Below are 12,273 nucleotides of genomic sequence, written 5' to 3' on the forward strand. Positions count from 1 at the left end.
CTTCCCCCCAAGCTCCAAAAATGTGCCCCACGTCTTCCTTTGCATTTCATCTCGGTCCCTACCCTATCACTGTGAATGTCAAACAGGAGCCAAACCTTTTTTTTTCCCCTTCCTACATTGCCTTCCAAAGCCCCCAAAAGCCAAAAGTCTCTCTCAAAAAGTAAAACTCTCATCTCACTTTCGTATCCGTTCCCCCAAAAGCCCCCCAAAGGAAACTAGAGTCTACCAAAAGCCAAAGCTGTCCAGGAAACAACTCTCCTTCCAGCTCCTCTCCGTAAACCGTCTCATCCAAAACCAAAAAGAGCAAACTGCTCTTTTCCTTTCTAGTTTCCTCAAAACCCAAAGAGACCAAAAGGAAATAAGCTTCCGATGTAAGAGTAATGAGTTGTGTTGCGAGTGGTCCCGTTTTGTGTTTAGAGCAGCTGCCAAAAAGAAATAGAAACCACAAAAATAAAAAATAAAAAATAAAAATAAAAAGCAAGACTATTTTTTTTTTTTTTGAAAGAGATCGAACTTTTCATTCCACAATAATTGATTACAAAGAATCATAACTGACAACTTGTGCAATACAGTTTGGAATCAAGCCCAGATCACACACATCAATTACATTGTTAAGGGCATCCTTGGCTAGCAAGTCTACTGCCATATTAGAATCCCTCTTAGTGTGTATAATGTCCCAAAAAGAGAAGGACTTCAGTAATGTTTTTGCATCTTCAATGATAAGACCTTCTTGGCTCCAATCCTCCTCAAAACTCTTCATCTTTCGAACCACCTGCAATGAGTCCCCTTCACAGATTATGTTGGTGAACCCATGGTCTTTGCAGAACTGAATAGCCACCATCAAAGCATAAGCTTCAGCAGAAAGAGGAGACAGATTGAGTTGTCTGTATGTCCTCACTGAACTGAGAACCTTGCCATTCCAGTCCCTGACCAGTGCACCAATTCCTGTCAGTCCCCTTGAGGTATCTAATGCAGCATCCCAGTTGAGCTTGTATCTACCCACTGGAGGTTTTCTCCATTTCTGCACATTCTGTGTCCTACTAGTATCAAGATGGTTGCCGCCCTTGGTTCTAGTTAAGTGATAGGCTCTATGATCATCCTTGGCCTTCTGGAGGATGGAAACGGGATGTCTGAATCCCTTACCATGAACAAACTCATTTCTTCTATTCCAGATGAGTCTGGCTATTAAGCCTGCCATTTCCAGTTCAGCTTTTGGGAGTTTTTCTATTAGGTGAGCCCATATGTCTCTAAATTGATCACATTGCAAAGACATTTTCATGATTTTAATGCTAGCTTGGCCCCACACATCTTTTGCAGCACTACATCCCCAAAGAGCATGCCCTGAGGTTTCCCTTTCAAGCTGGCATATTGGACATAAAAAGTGTTCACTCACCTTTCTTCTGTGTAGGTTGTCCATGATAGGGAGAGCTTCACTGCTGGCTTTCCAAAGGAAATTTCTGACCACATTAGGGACTTTTAGTTTCCATATTGATTGCCAGTTTTCACAAAACGCATGGTCTTTTGAGGTCCCACTTTCTTTTAGAGAAGAGGTCTCCTTGTGGAGATGATATGCACTTTTCACAGAGAAAAGGCCATTCTTTGTCCCACCCCATATAATTTTGTCCTCTCTGTTTCCCAAGCTAATGGGAATGGCTCTAATAAGGTCTATCTCCTGCTGGGAGAAATACTTGGTGAGTGTATGATATTTCCAGCTTCTTGACCCAGGTTCAATAAGATCAGATACCCAGGTAATATCAGCAGCACCACTGATTCTGTTTGTTGCTGCCAAGGAGATTTGTTTTGGGAGCCAACGATCCTTCCATACATTAACTGAACATCCATTGCCAATCCTCCATACTACGCCTTCCTTTAGAAGCTTCAGTCTTTCCACCATACTCCTCCATGCTAGAGATGGCCTGTACCCCAGTTTTGCATTCAGCAGGTTGCTTGAGGGGAAATACTTCTATTTCAAAACTTGAGCTGAGAGGGAGGTTGGTTTTGTGAGAATGTTCCAGCCTTGCTTTGCTAGTAGGGCAAGGTTGAAACTGCTAAAGTTTCGAAACCCCATCCCTCCCTGGTCTTTGCTATTGCATAGTTTACACCACTTAACCCACTGAATTCTGGACTGGTCCTTATTGAAACCCCACCAGAATTTCCTTACCAGCTGATCAAATCTCTTTACTATGGATTAAGGAAGTAAAAAGATCCCCATTGTATAGGTAGGGATGGCTTGAAGAACAGATTTGATCAGAATTTCTTTGCCTGCTGAAGATAGACATTTTGTCTTCCAGTTTGTTATCTTTGCCCAGGTTCTATCAATGAGTCCATGAAAGGCAACTGTTTTTGCTCTCCCAATCATAGCTGGTAGTCCCAGGTAATTTTCAAGAGAAAACTTTGGTTTTAAACCAGCTATGAGCAAGAGGGTCCTCTGGTTTTCTAAAGGGGTATTCTTACTAAAGAATATTGAGGACTTCTCCTTGTTCAGCTTTTGGCCCAAGCCTCTCTCATACATCTCAAGGATCCCCATCAATCTGCTCCATTCAAGTGAGTTGGCCTTGCAAAAAATCATACTGTCGTCAGCAAAGAAGAGATGGCCAACCTTTTGGGGTCCTTTTCCAATGGGGACACTAGAAATGCTGCCAACACTTTCAGCCTTATGCAGCATGCATGATAAGGCTTCTGCACATAGTATAAATAGGTAAGGGGATAGAGGATCCCCTTGCCTTAGCCCTCTCGAAGGTTTGAAAGATGCTTGAGGTTCCCCATTGATGAGGATTGAGAAGGATACTGAGGAGATACTTTTTTCCACAAGGGAGATCCAGTTTTGGTGGAAGCCCAGCCTGCTCATCACAGAGTATAAGAAAGACCACTCGACACGATCGTAGGCCTTGCTCATGTCTAGCTTCAAGGCCATGTAGCCTGACTTCCCCTTCATTCTAGTAGACATAGAGTGGAGTGTTTCATATGCCACCAATATGTTATCCGTGATAGATCTACCTGGGACAAAAGCACTTTGATTGGGGGAAATAATGTCAGGCAGTACAATCTTTAATCTACTAGAGAGCATTTTTGCAACAATTTTATAAATAACATTACATAAGCTGATGGGTCTAAAATCAGAAACTCTCTTAGGGTCTTTGGTCTTAGGAATTAGCGTAATGAAAGTTTCATTGACCCCTTCCAAAGTTCCCCCATCATTAACTACATTAAGAGCAAACCTGGTTACTTCCTTGCCAATAGTTTCCCAATGGGATTGGTAGAAGATGGCTGGGAAACCATCAGGGCCAGGCGATCCCAGTGCTTTCATTTGAAACACAGCAGATTTGACCTCTTCTTCTGAAAAAGGTTGAAGCAGGACTTCATTCATCAATGGAGTGACCTTTGTGGGAATGTCCTCCAAACACCTTCCTATGTCACATGGGTTCGAAGAGGTGAATAAATCTGCGAAATGAGTGGTGAATACCTCCCCAATCTGCTGCTTCTGGGTGACCAGGTTATCATTTGAGTCATAAATCTGGGATACTTTGTTTGTCTTCCTTCTTTGAGAGGCATGCAAATGATAGAACTTAGTATTCCTATCTCCATTTTGCAGCCAATGTTGTTTGGCCCTTTGTTTCCATTTTAGTTCTTCCTCACCCAGAGATTGTTCTATTTCCTTTTGGAGGAGGGTGATTGCTTCCACCTGGTCTCCTTGATTGGTATCTTGCAAAACCTCCAGCTCCTTCATCTTCCTTTTTAAGTCCCCTGTGGCCTTGTTGGAGGCAGCTCCCTTCCATCTCTTTAGCGCCAGGCTGCAATTCAAGATTCTTTTGTGCATGCTGGTTGCAGCATCATCTCCCACTGCCACTTTACCCCACGCCTCTCTAATTATGTTGGATATCCCATCTTTCATGTTCCAAGCTGCTTCAAATCTAAATAGATGAGTGTTACATGGCCTTCTGCTAGCAGTGTTTTCCACGTGGATAAGGAGGGGGGAGTGGTCTGACTTAATAGCAGGAATAACTTGATAGTAAGACTCAGTAAAGCAATGCAACCAGTTGTTATTTGCCATGGCTCTATCAAGCCTTTCCTTAGTAAAATCATCCTCCTTTCTGTTGTTGGACCATGTAAAGAAAGGGCCTTGAGTCTGAATTGAGTTCAAAGAACAGTCCATGATGGCATGTCGAAATGTTTCCATTTGTTTATAAGGTCTGGGACAACCACCTTGTTTTTCATTTTGGCACAAAAGTTCATTAAAATCTCCACAGCACAGCCAAGCCATAGATGGGAGCGGCTTGAGGGATCTTAAAAGTTCCTAACTCATATGTCTTTTTGCTGTTTCTGGGTGGCCATAAAAGCCAGTGAACAGCCATGGAGGGGTTTCTAGGTTTGGAATTATCTGGGCACTTATGTGCCATCTTGAGTAGTTGAAAATGGACACTTTAACCTTGTTGTTCCACATTAAAGTTAATCCACCACTACTGCCTACACTGTCTATCACTAAACAGGATTCAAATTTCAGTAGCTTGCAGATTTCTTCCATTCTACTTTTCGAGCACTTGGTTTCCATTAGAAAAACCAAGTTAGGACACTTGTCCTTAACCAACATGTTAAGGATGTTAACTGACCGAGGGTTCCCAAGCCCTCGGCAGTTCCAACTTAGGCATCTCATTGTGGTTGGTGGTGCTGCCTAGCAGCCACCACCTTACACTCAGGTTGCATCCCCTTAGTGGGGACATTAAGCTTGGCCTGTTTAGAAACATGACCAAGTAGAGAAAGTGTACCTGGCTCCACTTTCCTCTTTGTTGATCCACTAGTTGGTGCTTCTGGGGAGGTCAGAGAATCACTGGCACCTGATTTTCCTCGTGCCCTCCTCTTCCATGAAGCTTGTTGTCTCGAGGCAGCCAATATTTTCACCTGCTGGTCCAAGAATAAGTCCATTGATTTGATGTGGCTAGCTAGGGAGCAGCTAGCCTTTTGGGAAGCCACAGGGGGACCACCATTTTGACCTTTTCCACAAGCCTTTACCTGTTTTATCTCAGGCCAACTCAGACTTTCCTTTTTTGGTGACCTGACCTTTTGTTTTGGCACAGGTTCCGTATTGGGGATCAACAGGCTGGAGAAAGACGTGTTCTGCTTTTCCTCTTCCATAACCAAGTCAGGTTTTGGGTTGTCTTGCGGCTCCTCTTTCCTTTGGTTTTCACTGACACCATCCATATTGGGCTTTCCCACCTTCTGTTCACTGTTTTCTGGGTTTTGGTCTGCAACTTTGGGTACCATTTTTGCCCTCGTCCCTGAGCTTCCATTGTTGCCCTGCACTACACCACCATAACGTTTTGCTTCAGCCCCGAAAGCTCTTGTAGAAGGGGCCCTGAGCCAGGCACCATATTGGCTGTTTATTCCCAGGTTTGTAGTGCGATTAGACCCCTGGCAATTAAGGGTATGAATGATAGCCCCGCAACCAAAACAGAAGGAGGGGAGTCGTTCATACTTAAAAGGGATCCATCTACGGACACCATTAGCCAGGAGAAATTTGCCTCGTATAAGAGGTTTTGTAATGTCAACCTCTACTTTGGCTCTCAGGATACACCCCCATCCACAGCCCCCTGCATCTGTCTCTACCTGGTGCACCCTTTCCATTCCCAAAAACAGTTCAGCTCCCACCTCCTTTGTCATGCATGCCATAGGCATGTCGTGAGCCTGGACCCAGAAAGTTTCTCTGGTGAATGTGAGGTCTTTTAAAGGAACCAAGCCATCAATCTCCTGCATGCACACTAGGCTCCTATCAAAGGTCCAGGGTCTCCCATGCAAGACTTTAACCTTATCCTGTTCAAACTGGAACTCCACTACTACTTTGTTTTCCCCCTCATCTTTGAATTGAATCCATCCCTCTGGACGCCAGACCTTGGACATGGTTGCTCTGAAAGCCTCTCTGTTCACCACCCTGTCTGCATTGATCTTCATAATGAGGCACCTCTTGCCTTTGTTGACCAGGGATTGTAGAGCTTCGTTCTTCACCTTAACTGACTCTGCTTCCTGTTCTGTTAACGTAAAGCCTTCCCATAGGGTGTTGAGCTCCTCTTCCATTCTGCTTTGCTCTTCAAACTACGTTGAAAGAGACTACCCTTTGCACAGCAAAGACTCACCTCACCTCAGAAGAGAGAGGACCCTTCTATGTCTTGTTTTGGTCAACCTTTTGTATTGGATCTTGTATCTGTTCCCCTTGTTCGATCAATCCTTTTGCCAATATTGCCTTCCGAGGGCCTGTGGTAAAAGGTTGAACAACTTCAAATAAAAAGCAAGACTAGAATATTAAAAATGTGTTGTGCATGGGAAGAATTATTATCCAATTAGATCATAGGTTATAAAATTAAGCATAAATCATGATATTAATCAATTTAAATCACAATTTGGATTTATGCTTATTAACCATTTTTCCATCTAAAACCAATAATAATGTCATGAAATAATTAAAACATGTTTGTTCCAAATATATGAAATATGTAATATTTCAGCTCAATCACACCCCCAGCTAGCCTTTAGCTATTCCTTGAGCAAAATAGTGAAAATTAATTGAGATGAATATTACATAAAGCTTGAAATCCAAACAAAAGCAATAAAACATAATTTTGAATTCTCACACAAGTCGATTCGTGACCACTCAACACTAGTAGTTTTATCCACAAGGACAGTCTCAACAATTGTTCATATAGAATTGGGGCAAATGTCTTAGAACTTGGATGTGTGTGTGTGGCTAAACCGTTGTATGTTCCTTATTAATAATCATGATTTATCATAAGAATTTTCAACCTTAAAATTAATCATTATTGTTTCTTGATTCTAGCTACCTCAAAGGCTAAGGGACTAGCAATTTTTATTGAGTACTGTGGAGTCTGGTGCACATCGCTCGAGCAGAGGCATTGACCACTCTAGCGAAGACAGGGTAGAGTAGAGTGGAACGCTCAAAGGCAGCTCGATAGTGAGCTCGAGCAGTTGTGGGAAGGAAGTTCGCTCAATGTGCACTCAACACGCCGCTCTAGCGAACATTGATTTTACACAGATTTAGGGTTTTTCCGCCGTTTGACTATATATATGTTAATTTTGACATATGCCGTACACTGTAGAAGAACAATAACCTCCCCACCATTGTATTGTGATTTCTCAGTATTAAAAATCCTCTGCAGCTCCCGTGAACGTAGGCAATTTGCTGAACCACGTAAATCTTTGTGTCGTGTGTGATTGATTTCTCTTTCGTATTTATTTTTCACTTTGTTGTCATCGTTTTCACAAAAATTGGTATCAAGAGCCAAGGTTTGGGTCTGAGAAAAAACGATGGCTAGAGACGAAGTGAAGGTATCGGGGATTGAGAAGTTTGATGGCACGGATTTTGGATACTAGAGGATGCAGATAGAGGACTACTTCTATGGGAAGAAACTTCATCTTCCACTATTAGGAAAGCAGCTGGAAAAAATGGATGAGGCTGATAGGAACCTGTTAGATCGACAGGTTCTGGGGGTTATTCGATTAACCCTGTTGACATCCATTGCACACAACTTCATCAAGGAGAAGACAATTGTGGATCTCAGGGCAGCTTTGTCAGGTATGTATGAAAAGCCCTCAGCGAATAACAAGGTACATTTGATGAAAAAGTTATTCGATTTGAAGATGGCAGATGGTATGTCTGTTGCACAACATCTGAATGATTTTAATACAATCACAAATCAATTGTTTCTGTTGAAATTGAATTTGATGATGAGATACGTGCACTGATACTATTGGCTTCACTGCCAAATAACTGGGAAGCCATGAGAATGGCTATTAATAATTCTGCCGGTAAATCTAAGTTGAAATATGATGATATTCGTGATTTGATTTTGGCTGAGGAGGTGCGCAGGAAAGATTCAGGCAAGACCTTGGGTTCGAGTTCAGCACTAAATGTTGATTCTCAAGGGAGATCACAAGACAAGAACTCAAACAGAGGAAGATCAAAATCAAAGCACAGGAACAAGAGCAAGTTGAGGCCTGGTCAGCAGGCAACTTGCTGGAATTGTGGCAAAGCTGGCCACATAAAGAAGAGCTGCAAAAAGCCTAAAAAGACCGAGAATGATAGTGCTAATGTGATAACTGAAGAAGTATATGATGCACTATTACTTGCAGTTCATAGTCCAATTGATGACTAGATACTAGATTTAGGGGCTTCCTTCCATACATCTTCCCATCGGGAGCTAATGCGGAACTATGTTGCAGATGATTTTGGGAAGATGTATCTGGCTGATGGAGAGGCTTTGAATGTAGTGGGGATGTGAGACATTGACATTGCACTCCCTAACAAGAACAAATGGACCTTGCAAAAGGTCAGACACATTCCTAAGTTAAAGAAGAACCTCATTTCTATTGGGCAGCTCGATGAATGTGGTCATTCAGTAGTGTTTTTAGATAGCACCTAGAAGGTCACAAAAGGGGCATTGGTACTGGCTGGGGTAAGAAAACTAGTACGCTATATATGACTACTGGTTTAATTAACACTATTGCTACTATCGTTGCAGAGAGCACAGCAGATTTGTGGCATTGCAGGCTTGGCCATATGAGTCAGAAGGGTATAAAAGAACTTTTGTCCAGAGGCAAGCTACCAGAATTGAAGTCAGTTGATCTCAGTATGTGTGAGAGTTGCATTATGGGGAAACAAAAGAATGTCAGCTTCTTGAAAAGTGGCAGAACGCCTAAGACAGGAAAACTGGATCTAGTACACACAGATGTGTGAGGACCTTCCCTAGTGGCATCTCTTGGAGGTTCTCGTTACTATGTCACGTTCATTGATGACCATAGTAGGAAGGTATGAGTTTATTTTTTGAAACATAAATCTGATGTATTTAATGTGTTCAAATATTGGAAGGCCGTGGTTGAGATAAAGACAAGCTTGAAACTGAAATGTTTGAGGTCTGACAATGGTGGTGAGTATATTGATGGCGGGTTCAAGGAGTATTGTGCAGCTCTGGGTATCAGAATAGAGAAGACCATTCCTAGGACACCACAGCAAAATAAAGTTGCTGAGTGTATGAACAGAACCATAAATGAGCGTGCTAGAAGCATTAGGTTGCATGTTGGACTACCACCTACTTTTTGGGCAGATGCAGTTAGCACTGCCATCTACTTGATAAACAGGGGGCCATTAGTTCCATTAGATTGTGAATTGCCTGCGGAGGTTTGGAGCAAGAAAGATGTCCAATTTTCTCACTTTAAAACTTTTGGTTGTCTTTCTTATGTTCTTATTGATTCTGATGCTCGTAGTAAACTTGAGGCTAAGTCAAAGAAATGTTATTTCATTGGCTATGGAGACGAAGCATTTGGCTATCGTTTCTGGGATGATCAGGGTCGAAAGATCATAAGAAGCATGAATGTGATTTTCAATGAGAAAATTGTGTACAAGGACAAGTCTAGTACATCTTCTGAAGTAGCTCCTCAAGAGTCCGAGTTCATAAGATTGGATGACCTACTAGAGGTCACAGTGCAGTGCAAAGATGTGAGTGATGGAGAGAGTGGGTCCAGTGCACCCATTTCTATTATTCCACAATCAATTTCAGAACCGTCCACTTCTATAGCTGCAGTTTGTAGGTCAGTTAAGACTATACGTCCTCCACAACATTTCTCACCTACTTTGAATTATATTCAGTTGACAGATGGTGGAGAACCGCATAGTTACGAAGAAACCTTGAAAGATGAAAATTCTAGTAAGTGGGAGTTAGCCATGAAAGATGAGATGGATTCCTTGTTAGGGAATCAGACATGAGAGTTGACAGAACTTCCATCAGGGAAGAAGGCATTACACAACAAGTGGGTGTACTAGGTGAAAACTGAGCATGATGGCAATAAGAGGTACAAGGCCAGGCTTGTTGTAAAAGGCTTTCAGCAGAAGTAGGGTATTGATTACTCTAAAATCTTTTCTCCTGTGGTGAAGATCACAACCATCAAGATGGTACTGTCTATAGTTGCTATTGAAGATTTATTTCTTGAGCAGTTAGATGTGAAGATAACCTTTCTTCATGGAGACCTTGAAGAAGACATCTACATGCACCAGCCTGAGGGGTTTGTAGTACAGGGAAAGGAAGGTTTAATTTGTAGATTAAAGAAGAGCTTGTATGGCCTGAAGCAAGCTCCTAAACAATGGTACAAGAAATTTGATAACTTCATGCGCAATGCAGGGTACATCAGATGTCAGGCAGATCACTATTGTTATGTCAGGCACCTTGACAATTTTTACATTATTCTGTTGTTGTATGTGGATGACATGCTTATTGTAGGGGCTAGTATTGATGAGATCAATAATCTGAAGAAACAAATGTCAGAGCACTGTGCAATGAAGGATTTAGGAACTGCAAAGCAAATCCTTGACATAAGAATTGTCAGAGATAGAGTCAGAGCTACGTTGAGACTCTCACAGGCTAAGTATGTGAAAAAGGTACTCAATAGGTTCAATATGGACAAGGCCAAATTGGTTGGCACACCCTTGGGCAGTCACTTCAGACTCAGCAAGAATCAGTCACCTGAGTCAGATGAGAAACAAGATTACATGAATAAGGTTCCTTATGCCTCAGCTATTGGTTCACTTATGTATGCTATAGTTTGCACAAGATCGAATATTGCCCATGCAGTGGAAGTTGTGAGTAGATACATGAGTAACCCAGGAAAACAACATTGGGAAGTAGTGAAATAGATTTTGAGGTAACTAAAAGGCTCCTTAGAAACGTGCTTGTGCTTCTCAGGAGAGAGCTGAGAGGTGCAAGACTATGTTGATGCTGATTTAGCTGGAGATATTGATAGCAGAAAGAGTACCATGGGCTTTGTTTATACTCTTGGTGGTACTGCAGTGTCATGGGGTTCTAATCTACAGAAAACATTTTCTTTGTCTACTACAGAAGCTGAGTACATTGCAGTGTCAGAGGCTGCAAAGGAGATGATATGGCTACAGGGCTTCTTGGAGGAATTGGGTAAAAAGAATCAGAAAGGCACTCTCTACAGTGATAGTCAGAGTGACATATTTCTTGCCAAGAATCCAATATTTCATTCCAGGACCAAGCACATTCAGATCAGGTATCACTTCATACGATCATTGTTAAATGACAGACAATTATTACTTGAGAAGATTTGTGGAAGCAAGAACCCTGCTGATATGTCGACAAAGGGTGTTACACTTGAGAAACTAAATTTGTGCGCAACTTCAGTTCGTTTTCTTGCATGAAGATAGGGGCAGTGAGTTGCAGAGATGGAGGATATCATGTGTGAGGAAGAGGGCGATACAGTGAGTGTACCAGTCTTCAAGTGGGCGAATTGTTAAGTACTGTGAAGTCTGGTCCACATCGTTCGAGCGGAGGTATTGGCCGCTCGAGCGAAGACAAGACAGAGTGGAATGCTTGAAGGCAGCTCAACAGTGAGCTCGAGCGATTGAGGGAAGGAGGTTCGCTCGAGACGTGCTCGACATGCCGCTCGAGTGAACATTGATTTTACACAGATTTAGGGTTTTTCCGTCGTTTGACTATATATATATTAATTTTGACATATGGTTGTACACTATAGAAGAACAGTAATCGCTCCACCATTGTATTATAATTCCTCAGTAATAAAAATCCTCTGCAGCTCCCGTGGACGTAGGCAATTTGCCGAACCACGTAAATCTTTGTGTCGTGTGTGATTGATTTCTCTTTCATATTCATTTTGTACTTTATTGTCATTGTTTTCACAACAATTTTCACGCCAACTCTATTTAAAGGTTGAACGCTTAACCCCCAAAGTTTTGGGTAACTGTTTTTAGCCTTTTATTTAGTAAAGCCAACCCGCTTTCATCTTCTTCTTCTTCTTCTGCTTCTTTTTTTTTTTTTTTGGTATTTTTTCGTATTATTTTCTCGTTTTCGTATGTTTTTTCTTTATTATTATTATTATAAGGCTTGGTAGTCCTGCAGTTTACTTTTCCTGTTTTAAATCAATGAACATTAATGAGGAATACTACAAGTGTAAGCATGTACGAAATGTTCTTTCAAAACTTTCACTTCATTCTATATAAATCATACAAATTCTTATCGCAATAAATATCACATGCCAGTGTTTTAAATCACACATCAACAAAATATTATGCATGATAAGTCATGCTCTATGCTTAGGGTTGAAATAAATCTTCACAAAATAATTATGCTCAATTACTCCACTAAGATGCTCAAATTTTACAAAAATGCTAGAATGAGTGTGTGTCAATCATTTGTGTTTCAAACCACATCACATTTTTTCTATTTTTTTATAAATTTT

This window comes from Carya illinoinensis, chromosome 14 (genome assembly GCF_018687715.1).
Source record: "Carya illinoinensis cultivar Pawnee chromosome 14, C.illinoinensisPawnee_v1, whole genome shotgun sequence".
NCBI classification, from domain to species: Eukaryota; Viridiplantae; Streptophyta; class Magnoliopsida; order Fagales; family Juglandaceae; genus Carya; species Carya illinoinensis.